Source organism: Dioscorea cayenensis, unplaced genomic scaffold, assembly GCF_009730915.1.
Source record: "Dioscorea cayenensis subsp. rotundata cultivar TDr96_F1 unplaced genomic scaffold, TDr96_F1_v2_PseudoChromosome.rev07_lg8_w22 25.fasta BLBR01000187.1, whole genome shotgun sequence".
Lineage (NCBI taxonomy): Eukaryota > Viridiplantae > Streptophyta > Magnoliopsida > Dioscoreales > Dioscoreaceae > Dioscorea > Dioscorea cayenensis.
This window is the reverse complement of record NW_024086578.1, coordinates 96843-109715: the sequence shown is the minus strand read 5'-3', so window position 1 is coordinate 109715 and position 12873 is coordinate 96843. Positions and strand designations below refer to the sequence as shown.

The 12873-nt window shown below is 40.6% G+C and overlaps 1 non-coding gene across 1 annotated transcript; it reads right to left on the bottom strand.

Moving 5' to 3' along the window:
- Positions 1-2344: 2344 nt before the first annotated feature.
- LOC120253752 lies at positions 2345-2451 on the bottom strand. The gene has a single exon (XR_005534397.1). It is a non-coding gene; the product is annotated as a small nucleolar RNA R71 (small nucleolar RNA).
- Positions 2452-12873: the final 10422 nt, after the last annotated feature.

Below are 12873 nucleotides of genomic sequence, written 5' to 3'. Positions count from 1 at the left end.
AGTGAAAGCTACCACTGGGGTAGAAAGAGCTACCACCTTGAAAGTGTGAAAGCCACCTTAGCGCCCGCTTTGGAAAGGGCTACCTTAGAGGATGTGTGAAGCTACTACCATCATTTAAAATTTTTATCACTTTTGTAGATAAATAAGTCCCTTGTACTTAGAACTTTGAGGAGTATAACTTGGGTTGTTTTGTGTGAGTTCACACACTTACACAAAATTCGGGTTTGTTGTCCTTTTTGATTCAAGTTTTTACCTAGAGCATTGATTTTCCGTATTTAGTGTTCAAATTTTCCTTACTTGTAGAATACTTTCTTTGTATACCTCGGTGAACCTAAGGCCAAGCACTTTCAATATTTTCTTCATTGATGCATGTATCGTTTTTAATGTTTGCTTGAGGACAAGCAAAAAGCTAAGTGTGGGGAGTTTGATAAGTGCTTAGTGCGATATGATGCAAGCTGCTCATTCCTTATATCGAGCATTACTTTTCTCGTGTTTTTACATTAATATGTGTTTTTTATGTTACTTTTTATGCAGTAGGGTCAGTAAGGCCAAGTATGAAGGAAATCGCCAATATGGATCATAATGCACCTATTTTGTAGAAGATATTGCTAAGGTTCAAACGCCAAGACATAGGGACAGTGTGAGATGCTAGAGTCTCCGTGCCAACCTCCTCGCATTCGAAAGTGAGCACATCCATTTGAAGGGCACAAAGGCAATGTACTACGAGCATTCCGTCTTATGCATATAAGAACAAGAGCTCCACCAACATATATATCATTGAATAAGCAAGTGATTCACGATGTGAACGTGTGCCCGTTTGCGTTATCCCCGATGAAAGTATGGAATTGGGAAGTTATTCAGGTCGAAGGCTGTAGCAGAGCACCGCAGCAACACTGTAGCGAGTCTGTAGCAGCACTATTCATAGCCGGCCGAGAAATCAGAGAAGCAGAGAATCCACATGGGTATGGGGAAATTATCCACGCCCTTGTGGAAATTCCGCACGGGCGCGTGTAGCGTCCACTCCCGTGGAGTTGCCCGATTGCAGCCCTATTTAAAGCCGATTCAGCCCCGATTTTGGTATTCTTTTCTCCATCTTTTCCCCAACTTGAGAGACGGCTTCCGCTAGAGTTTTGAGGGGTATTGGCCAAAGTTTTGGAGAGGTTCGATGGCTCTGACATCGTCATTCCTGAGGAAGAAGGTTGGTAGGAAAACTTCTGTCGAGGCGTATCCTATACCGGATGAGGGAATCCTTGGACGACGAGTAGAGGACTCTCCGCAAGACCATCGACACGACCATCGAGGGGTTTTCTTTATGGATTCATTGCTTTTACATTCAATTTCTTTGATTGTACTTAGCTCCATGGAGAGCTAAACCCCTAGTGGGTACTTGGGTGATTGTGAACCCTAGGATGTATTCGTTTCTTTGAACTTCTTTATTATGCTTTCAATAAATTGATGTTTATTGTGAGTTCCAACCTTGAATTCTTGATTGTATGAACGTTTCCCCTAGAGTGACACTAGGGTTTAGAGTTCTTGTTGTTAACCTTGTGAGTGAGTGACACACCACAAGTGTTAGACAAAGCTAGGTTGGAGAGGGTTGGGAGGGTGAGTTGAGAGGTACAGGAGCGTCCCCTTTCCCCTCCGACGTGATAGATTCTACCTCCTTTCCTTGAGTTCTTTGAGGCCATAATAGAGTGAATGGTCTAAGGGATGAACCTCCGATGGGGCCTAGTTGCGCGTGCAATGGAGTGAAGCATTGAGGGGATCTTAGTATCTAGGGCTTAATTGTGGCTAGGAGGGACCTTCCACTGACCAAAGGGTTAGGTCTATAATTAGGAAGCACTTTTATCACTTGAATCCCTAGAGCACATTGCAACTTTATTCGAAAAGTGCGAGGTTGAGAGGTTATTTAATCTCTTCTCTGGGACATAAATAGAGTTAGGCATAGTTGACCTTAGATTTGGGACTATGTATGTAAGGATCTCCATGACTCACCATTGCATTGATTAGGAAGCATAATAGAGAGTTCTTGCACTTGAAACGATTTTTCCTAGGTGAAGCATCATCCGAGTACCCCATCTTTATCGATTGCCTTGCCTCCTCCTTATTTTGCTCTCTTACTTGTTGCTTTTAATTGTTGAGAATTGAATCATTATCACACTTATCATTGTTGATACTCCACATAGCTAAGAATCGACTAAGTGTCTTTACTCGCTACTACCCGTGGATTCGAACCCGCTCACCCGGGATTATTACTCGACAAACCTGCAATCAGGGATATACGCAAGGGGACCTTGTCATAGAAGCTTTTCTTTCCCGTTATTTTCCTCCCGAAAAATCTGCAAAGCTTAGGAATGAGATCTCATTCTTTGTTGAGTTGGAATTGGAGTCTCTATTTGAGACATGGGAAAGGTTCAAGGAGGTCCTGAGAAAATGCCCACAAAACGGATTTCCAGAGTGGATGATTGTTCAAACCTTTTACAACGGTTTGAACCCGAGTACAAAGCAACTCTTAGATGCGGCAGTAGGAGGTACCTTAGGTAGCAAGACCCCCGATGAAGCCCGTCAGTTAATTGAAGAAATGGGGTTAAACAACTACCAATGGAATGCTAGGAAGAAGAAAAAGGTGGTCGGTCTCCATAAGATAGATACAGTAACTTCATTGGCGGCTCAAGAGGAAAATTTGAGTAAGAAGTTAGATCTTCTAACTTCAAATAGAATAGCGGCCGTGACGAATTGCAACGGGTATGGTGGAGGACATGCTCCCTCCGATTGCCCGATCTCTATTGGTGAAGAGGAAAAGTTGAGAACGTCGATTTTGTAGGTAATGGCATGAGACCTCAAGGAAACCCATATAGCAATACATACAATCCGGGTTGGAAGAATCATCCAAATTTCTCATGGAGCAATCAGGGTCCACCAAAGGCCATGGGGCCACTAGCTTTCCAACCACAACAACAAGCCCGCATGTGAAAAACAAAGTTTCATGTTTGGAAACCCGAATTAATGATTTGGAGAAGGCCTTGACTAGATTTATGCAATCTACAAGTAAAAGGTTTGAATCAGTTGAGGCCACACTTCGCAATCACACCGCCTCTTTCCATAATCTTGAAAATCAGGTGGGGCAAATTGTGAAGTCTCTCTCTGAAAGGCCACATGGAAGCTTGCCAAGCAATACATAGGCCAACCCTAGAGAGTAGGTGAAGGCGATAACTTTGAGAAGTGGTCGTGAGGTTGAAGGCTTCCGAGTGAGATGCCAAAAGAACACGCACTAGAGGTTATAGAGGTCAAAGAGGGAACAAGCAAAGAAAAGGAGGTGGCATCCCCATCTTTCAAGTCAAGAATCCCTTATCCCTCTAGATTGAAGAATGACCAAGGGGATGAACAGTACAAGACGTTTCTGAGTTTGTTCAAGCAACTCCACATCAATATTCCTTTTGTTGAGGCATTGGCTCAAATGCCTTAGTATGCAAAGTTCTTGAAAGACTTGTTGACCAACAAGAGAAAGTTCGAGGAGAGTACTTCGGTGATTCTAGATGCTTCATGCTCGGTGGTGTTGCAAAGGAATATGCCAAGAAAGAAGAAAGACCGGGGAAGCTTCATCATTCAGTGTAGCATTGGCAATATGGGTAAAGAAATGGCATTGGCTGACTCAGGGGTCAGCATCAACGTCATGCCATACACCTTCTTTCGAAAGTTAGGCTTGGGTGAGCCTAAGCCCACTCGGATGACTTTGCAATTGGTAGATCGAACGGTGAGACAGCCGAGGGGTATCATCGAAGATGTACTTGTCAAGGTGGACAAGTATATATTTCATGTAGAGTTTGTGGTGCTAGATGTCGATGAGGGTGCAGATGTACCCTTGATACTTGGGAGGTCATTCTTACGGACTTCCAAGGCATTGATTAACATGGACAGCGGAGAGCTAACTTTGAGAGTTGGAGATGATAACCTCACATACTACCTTGCTGAAGCCATGTGGCATTCTCTTGATTTTGATGACACTTTATATTTTCTAGACACGACTTATGAGATTGTTGATGAATACATGCAGGAAATGTTCAATCCGGACCCAACAAGCACAAATAAACAATAAAACGTTTTTTTTTTAGAACTTAACACAAGAAATAACTATAACTAGCCCCTTTAACATCAAACTTGAGTTTCCAAAAGAGTTTAAAGAGTGAGTAGTGCACTAAGTGTAAATCGGGTAAAAATTCCTAGAAATTTAAGCAAGAACTAGAGCATGAAAACATTCAATGTTAGAAATTCTCCTAAACTCAAGAATACCATCCTTGCAACTAAGGTGAACCGCCATTGGCTATGTGAGCATATAACAATCAATAACAATAGAAAAGATGTGTGCACTATGAAACTCCCCCACACTTAAGTTGTACATTATCCCCAATGTACACATGCAAGCTCATTCAAAATCTACACGGGCATCCACAGGGGCGTGTGGATCCCCAATTCCAGCCCTATTTAAAGCCGATTCAGCCCCAATTTCAGTATTCTTTTCTCCATCTTTTCCCTAGCTTGAGAGAGGGTTTCGGCTAGGGTTTTGAGAAGTATTGGCTAGGGTTTTGGAGATGTTCTACAGCTCTGACATCGTCATCTCTTTGGAAGAAAGTTGGTAGGGGAGCTTCCATCGAGGCGTATCCTATACCGGACAAGGGGATCTTTGGACGACGAGTAGAGGACTTTCCACAAGACCATCGACACAACTATCGAGGGGGTATTCTATGGATTCATTGCTTTTACATTCTGTTTCTTTGATTGTACTTAGCTCCATGGAGAGCTAAACCCCTAGTGGGTACTTGTGTATTTGTGAACCCTAAGATGTATTCATTTCTTTGAATCTCTTTATTATGCTTTCAATTAATTGATGTTTATTCTGAGTTCCAACCTTCAATACTTGATTGTGTGAATACTCTCCTAGAGTGACACTAGAGTTGAGTATTCTTGTTGGTAACTTTGTGAATGAGTGACACACCACGAGTGTTAGACAAAGCTAGGTTGGAAAGGGTTGAGAGGGTGAGTCGAGAGGTACAGGAGCGTCCCTTTTCCCCTCCGATGTGTTAGATTCTTCCTCCATTCCTTGAGTTCTTTGCGGACGCAATAGAGTGAATGGTCTAAGGGATGACCTTCTGCTAGGGCTTAGTTGCGGGTGCAACGGAGTGAAGCACAGAAGTGATCTTAGTATCGAGGGCTTAATTGTGGTTAGGAACCTTCCACCTCGACCAAAGGGTTAGGTGCATAATTAGGAAGAGATTTATCACTTGGAATCCCTAGAACTTATTGCAATTCTATGCGAGTGCGAGGTTGAGAGGTTGTTCAATCACTCCTCCGGGACATGTATAGAGTTATGCATAGTTGACCTTAGATTTGGGACTATGTAATTAAGGATTTCCACGACTCACTTGCATTGATTAGGAAGCATAATAGAGGGTTCTTGCACTTGAAATGATTGTCCTAGGTGGAGCAATATCCGGGTACCCCATCTTTATCGATTGTTTTACCGTCTACTTTACTTGTGCTCTCTTACTTGTTTTTTTACTTTTGAGAATTGAATCATTATCACACATATCACTATTCATCTTTCACATAGCTAAGAAGTGAATTAAGTGTTTTTATTCACTATTCCCTATGGATACGATACCCACTCATTCGGGATTATTACTTCGACAAACCCGTGCACTTGCGCGATATAAGCAAGGGGATCTTGTCAATGGTACGTAGGTACCAGCTGGGAGTTCATGTACTGATTACAGCGCACCAGAGCCAGTCGAGGCTAAGGGTGATGTAGCCTGTTCCTGAGCCTCAGCCTGAGCAGATGGAGACAGAGACACCACCTGAAGTATAGGGCCTCTAGTGTGCATGTTTTCTTCGTCTCGAGCCTATGATCATTTTGAGAGGCTCGAGAGTGCTGTAGCGGTGCTCTAGACTGAGATTGCTGAGGTTCGCACCACATAGGGAGCAAACCATTCTGAGGTGATGACCCGTCTTGATATCTTACAATAGATCCTCGAGCGAGACATAGCATCTCCATTTGTTATGAGACCGTGGACTCCTCAGGTATCCCCAGCACCACCATCACTAGTACCAGCACTAGTTGATCCACCTTCTTCACCAGCACTAGTAGTAGCACCAGCAGTAACACCAGCAGAGACCACAGAGGACACCAACGCTTGATGCGTCCTTCTTTTAATTCTTTATGTTTTCGCATTTTATTTTCCATATTTTATTTTGGACTTGCACTACTCAGAAAGGATCTTCCTTCTGAGTTTATCTTTCATTTTTTTTTTCTTGAGTTATATTTCATTACTTTATATTTATATACTCGAGTTTTATTTTTTTTTATTGAGCTTTACTGAATCCCCCTTGGGTATACGTTCAGACGGTCTTGAAAGTATGGAAATTGAGGATTAGTCACAGACACGATCAATGTGATTTTTACATGGCCATGTGTGCTCCACAACCCATTGGAACTCAACTCTCAATGAATATAGCTCCATAAAATGTACCATTAGGAGTTTAGGGGAATATTGTTTCAATTGTCGACCTTCACATATGATCTTGAATGTTATAGTTTTTATTGTGATTGCATGCGTATATTGAGGGCAATGTACATCTCAAGTGTGGGGGAGGGGGGAATTCACATTACACATGTACATTACACAAGTTTTGACTGAAATTACATCCTCAGGTAGCCAATGGCAGTTCACTTTAGTCGCAATGGTCGTGTGCTTGAGTTTAGGAGAATTTTTAACATTGAATGTTCTCATGCTCTAGTTTTTACTTAAATTTCTTGGAATTTTTGCCAGATTTATAGTTTTTGTACTACTCGCTCATTAAACGCAAGTTCAAAGTTTAAGGGACTAGTTTAGTTGCTCTTTCTTGTGTTAATGTTTTGCTAAAAATATATATATACTTTTTTTGGTTATGCATTAGTGGTGGAAAAAGCTATAACCTATGAAGTATGAAGCTACTCTCATAAGTCAGATACTAGTTATGCCCTAATGAGAGAAAGATCTATCTCGTTAGATGAGTGAAAACTACTACTTTGGTAGAAATAGCTATTACACGATCGAATATGAGTGTAAACCGCAAGTACACTGGTGTCAAAGTAATAAATCCTAGGTGAGTGGGTATTGTATCCATAGGGAATAGTGAATAGAAACACAACGATTGCTATCTAACTATGATGAGAATAAATTGATAGTATGATGAATGAGATTGATATAAAAAGAGATAAAAGGAATAAGAACAAGAGGCACAATAATATTGAGAGGAAAGGAAATCGATATAAATGGGGTACTCGGATATTGTTCTGCCTAAGACAATCATTTCAAGTGCAGAACCAACTATTATGCTTCCTAATTAATGCATTAATTAGTCGTGGAAATCCTTCAATACACGGTCCTAAATCTAAGGTCAACCATGACTAACTCTATACGATGTCCCTGTGGAGAAATAGAACATTCTCAACACATCGCATTTGTATAGAATTAGATGGAGTTCTAGGGATTCGAAGTGATAAACCCTCTTCCTAGATGTATACCTAACACTTTGGTCCACGTGAGAGGTCCCTAGTCACAATTAAGCCCTAGGTGCTAAAATCACTTCAGTGCTTCACTTCGTTGCCTTTACCACTAAGCCCCAGTGTAACGTCATCCCTTAGCCCGTTCACTCTACTATAACCACAAAGAACTCAAGGAAATGGAGGTAGGATAAATCACGTCGAAGGGGAAACGGGACGCTCCGCTACCTCTCGACTCACTCTCTCAACCCTCTCCAATCTAGCATTGTCTAACTCTTGTCGTGTGTCACACACTCACAAGGGTTACCAAGGTGAACTCTCAACCCTAGTGTCACTCTAAGGGAGCAGTCAATCAATCAAACATTCAAGATTGGAACACAATTAAAACATCAATTAAGGAAAGCATAATAAAATATTTAATGAAACAAATACATCCTAGAGTTCACAAATCCAAGTACCCACTAGGGAGTTTAGCTCTCTATAGAGCTAGTTACAATCAACTATGAAATCGAATATAAAAACAAGTAATCTATAGAAAAACCCCTTCGGTAGTCATGTCAATGGTCTTGCTGAGAGGCCTCGTCTCCTCCAAATGTCCCCTTGTCCAGCCTAGGGCACACCTCGCCGGATCGGTGCCGATGAAAGTTCTCCAAATAACCTTCTTCCAAGTGGAGCATGATGTGGAAGCCATAGAACCTCTCAAAAACCCTTGCCAATACCTCTCAAAACCCTAACCGCCACCCTCTTGAAAGTTGGGGAAAAGTTGGACAAAAGAATGCTGAAATCGGGCTGAGAACAGCTTTAAATAAGCTAGCATCGGGCATCCACACGGGCCTGTTGATGTTCCACACACCCCTATGTAATTTCCACACGGGCATGTGGAATTTCTACATGGGGTGTGGAATTTCCACACGCCCGTGTGGATTCTTTGGAATATTGATTTTTGGCCAGCTGTGAACAGTAACTGCTACAGTAATTACTACATTGATTTGCTACAGTGACCTCCTATAGTACCCCCACCAAAAATACTCCCAAATCCACTTTTCATAAAGGCAACATAAACGGGCACACGTTTATGTCATAGATCGCATCTCTTCTTCAATAAACGCATTCATTGGTGGAGATCTTGCTATCATTGCACAAAGTTGTGATACGCAAATGTACTATCTTCATGCCCTTCCAACTCATTATAATGGCTTGAGTACATTGAGGTTGGCACACATTCATGTATCTTAAAGCCCCACTTGTGTCTTCGCATTTGTTGCTTCCAAGATTCCACCAAATAGTGCATTCACGATCTACTTTTGGCTTCTTTCCTTAATACTTAGCTTCACAACCCTACATGCAGAAAAGAATACAAAAACTCATGTATTAGTGCTTAAACCTGATAAAAGTCATGCTCATTGTAAGGAAAGAATAATTCACATTCTTTACACACAAGCACTTATCAAGCTATCACCTCGAAAGTGTGAAAGCCACCTTAGCAGCCACTTCGGAAAGGGCTACCTTAGAGGATGTGTGAAGCTACTACCATTTCTTTTTCTTTCTCTTTGTAAATAAATAAGTCCCTTATACTTAGAACTTTGAGGAGTATATGTTGGGTAAACTTGAGTGAGTTTACACATACTTATACTATATCTGGGTTTGTTATCCTTTTTGATTCGAGTTTTTAACTAGAGCAATGATTTTTCGTATTTAGTGTTGAAATTTTCCATACTTGTAGAATGCTTCTTTTGTATACTTTTGGTAAACCTAAGGCCAATTAGTTTCAAGATTTTCTTCTTTTATGCTTCAATGTTTTATTTTTGCTTGAGCACAAGCAAAAGCTTAAGTGTAGGGGAGTTTGATAAGTGCTTGCGTATTAATAATACAAAGTATTCTTTTGTTATGATGAGCATTACTTTTCTCAGATTTTATCGTGAATATATGTGTATTTGTGTTCTTTTGTGCATGTAGGGTTGTGGAGACAAGTATGAAAGAAAGAAGCTAAAGTAGATTGCGTTTGCACTTTGCTGATTGAATCTTTGAGTGAATAAACGTGAAGAAAAAAGTTGTGCTCAAAGATATGTGAGTGTGTGCCAGCCTTCATTATGTTCAAGGAAATATGCAAATTGGTGGGGCACAAAGGCAGTCACACTCATGCGTTTCGACTTGTGCAAAACTAGCAAGATTACCATCAAATGTGCTTTTATTTGAAGATGCAACACGTCCTACAACATAGATGTGTGCCCGTTTATGTTGCAACGATGAAATGTGTGGATTTAGGGGTATTTTGGTAGAGTACTACAGCAGGTTACTGGAGTAAATCACTGTAGTAATTTATTCTAGTAGTTACTATTCATAGGCCGCTGAAAAACAATTTTTTGCAAATTCACATGGGCGTGTGGAAATTCCTCATACCCCTGTGGATGCTTGATTTCAACCTTATTTAAGTCGCAATTTTAGGCCAATTTAAGGATCCTTCTTTCCAACCTTTGGCATATCTTTTCTCACCTCTGGAGATGCCCGAGGCTAGGGTTTGGAGAGGCTTTATCTAGGCTTTTAGAGAGGTTTACGGCCTTCGACACCATGTTTCCTTCAAAAGAGAATTATTGCAGGGGCCAAAGGATGGAAAGAAGGATCAGTGCCGATGAAAGCTCCCCTAGTAACTGCTACATTAAATTGCTATAGTAACCTGCTGCAGTAGATCACGTCGCTTCTTCAATAAGAGATAACATTGAGAAAGATCTTGTTATCATTGCACAAGTCAGAATAACCAAATGTGACTGCTTTGTGCCCCTCCAAACCATGCAATTGCTTGAGCGTATGGAGGTTGGCACACATTCACGTATCTTCGAGCACAATTTGTGTCTTCACGTTTGTTCACTCCAAGATTCCATCAACAAAGTGCAATCGTAATCTACTTTGGCTTTCTTCCTCTATATTTGGCTCCACAACCGTGCATACACACAAGTGACACAAATACACATATATTAGCACTAAAATCTGATAAAAGTAATGCTCATCATAAAAAAAGAATACTTCACATTACTAATACACAAGCACATATCAAATCCCCCACACTTAAGCTTTTCCTTGTCCTAAAGTAAAAATAAAACATTGAAGCATAGAAGAAGGAAACATAGAAAGTGCTTGGCCTTAGGTTCACCAAAGCATGCAAGGAGAGTATTCTACAAGTTAGGGATCTTTCAACACTAAATATGAAAAATCAGTGCTCTAGCTAAAAACTCAGATGGAAAAGGACAACAAACCCGAAATCATGTAAGTGTGTACAAACTCACTCAAGTCAACCCAATATACACTCCTCAATGTTCTAAGAATAAGGGACTTATTTATCTACAAAACAACACAAAACAAAGAGATGGTAGTAGCTTCTTACTCTAAGGTAGCCTTTTCCGAAGCGACCGCTAAGGTGGGTTTCACACTTGCGAGGTGGTAGCTCTTTCTACCAGGGTGTTAGCTTTCACTTATCACATGAGATATCTCTTTCTCTCATTAGGGCATAACTAGTATCTCACCTATGAAAGTAGCTTCCTACTTCATAGGTGGTAGCTCTTTCCACCTCAAATGCACAACTAAAACAAGTATTTTTCTCTTTTCATTTTTTTAATTTTTTCTTTTTTTCAGCAAAATTAACCCTAGAAAACAAAACTAACTATCCCCTTAAACATCAAACTTGAGTTTCCAAAAGGGTTTAATGAGCGAGTAGTGCAACAATTGTCAATCGGGCAAAAATTCCTAGAAATTCAAGTAAAACTTAGAGCATGAGAACATTCAATGTTAAACATTCCCTTGAACTTAAGAATACAATAATTACAACTAAGGTGAACCGCCATTGGCTACGTGAGCATGTATTTTCAATCAAAACTTGTTGTGTAATGTGAACTCCCCCCCCCAACACTTAAAATGTACATTGCCCTCAATGTAAGTAAGTAAGCACAATTGGATATAAATCAATCAAAAGCATATGTGGAAGTGGGCAATTGAAACTGATAAGTGCTTGTGTATTAGTAATATGAAGTATTACTTTCTTATGATGAGCATTACTTTTATTAGATTTTAGCATTAATACATTTGTATTTGTGAACTTTCGTGCATGATGGGCTGTGGATACAAATAATGAAAGAAAGAAGTCAAAGTAAATTGCGATTGTACTACGTTGATGAAGTCTTGGAGTGAACAAATGTGAAGACACGAGATGTGATCGAAGATACGTGAATGTGTGTTAACCTCCATGCCCTCAAACAATTACATGGTTTGAAGGGTGATAACACCCCTTGCGTGTGACCCACAAGTGCACGAGTTTGTCAAAGTAATAAATCACAAGTGAGTGGGGTATCTTATCCATAGGGAATAAGGAATAGAAACACCAAGATTGCTACTTAACTAAGTTGAGATGAAATAATGATAATGTGGATAAAGATTAGTGCAAACAAACTAAAGAAAATAAGAAAGAGAGGCACAATAAAATGAGAAGAAAGGCAATTGGTAAAAGTGGTGTACTCGAATATTGTTCCTCCTAGGATTATTACTTCAAATGCAAAACCAGCTATTATGCTTCCTAACTAATGCTTAATGAGTCATGGACATCCTTAAACACACGGTCCCAAACCTATGGTCAACCGTGACTAACACTACATTATGCCCCGTCAGAGAAATCAACCAGTCTTAATATCTCACAGTGTGTAAAGTTGCAAGGAGCTCTCAGGATTCCAAGTGACAAATCCTATTCCTATATGTAGATCTAACCCTTTGGTCTAGGCGAAAGACCCCTAGTCACAAGTAAGGCCTAGGTGTTAAAGTCAATTCAATGCTTCACTCTGTTGCTCGTGCAACTAATCCCTAGCGGAGTTCATCACTTAACCCTTCACTCTATTGTGACAGCAAATAACTTTTGAAATGTGGAGGTAGGATAAATCACACCGGAGGAGAAAGGGGATGCTCCGCTACCTCTCGACTCATCCTCTCGACCCTCTCCAATCTTGCTTTGTCTAACCCTCATGGTGTTTCACTCACTCACAAAGATTACCAAGATAGGCTCTCAACCCTAGTGTCACGTACACGTCCGCATATGCGTGTACACCGCAAGTGCAAGGGTGTCGAAGTAATAATCCTAGATGAGTGGGTATCGTATCCACAGAGAGTAGGGAATAAAGACCCTTAAATTGCTTCTTAACTAACGTGGAAGATGAATAGTGATATGTGTGATAAGATTCAATTCTCAAGAGTAAAAACAACAAGAAGAGAGCACAAGTAAAGGAGAAAGTAAGGCAATCGATAAAGATGGTGTACCCGGATATTATTTCGCCTAGGACAATCATTCCAAGTGCAAG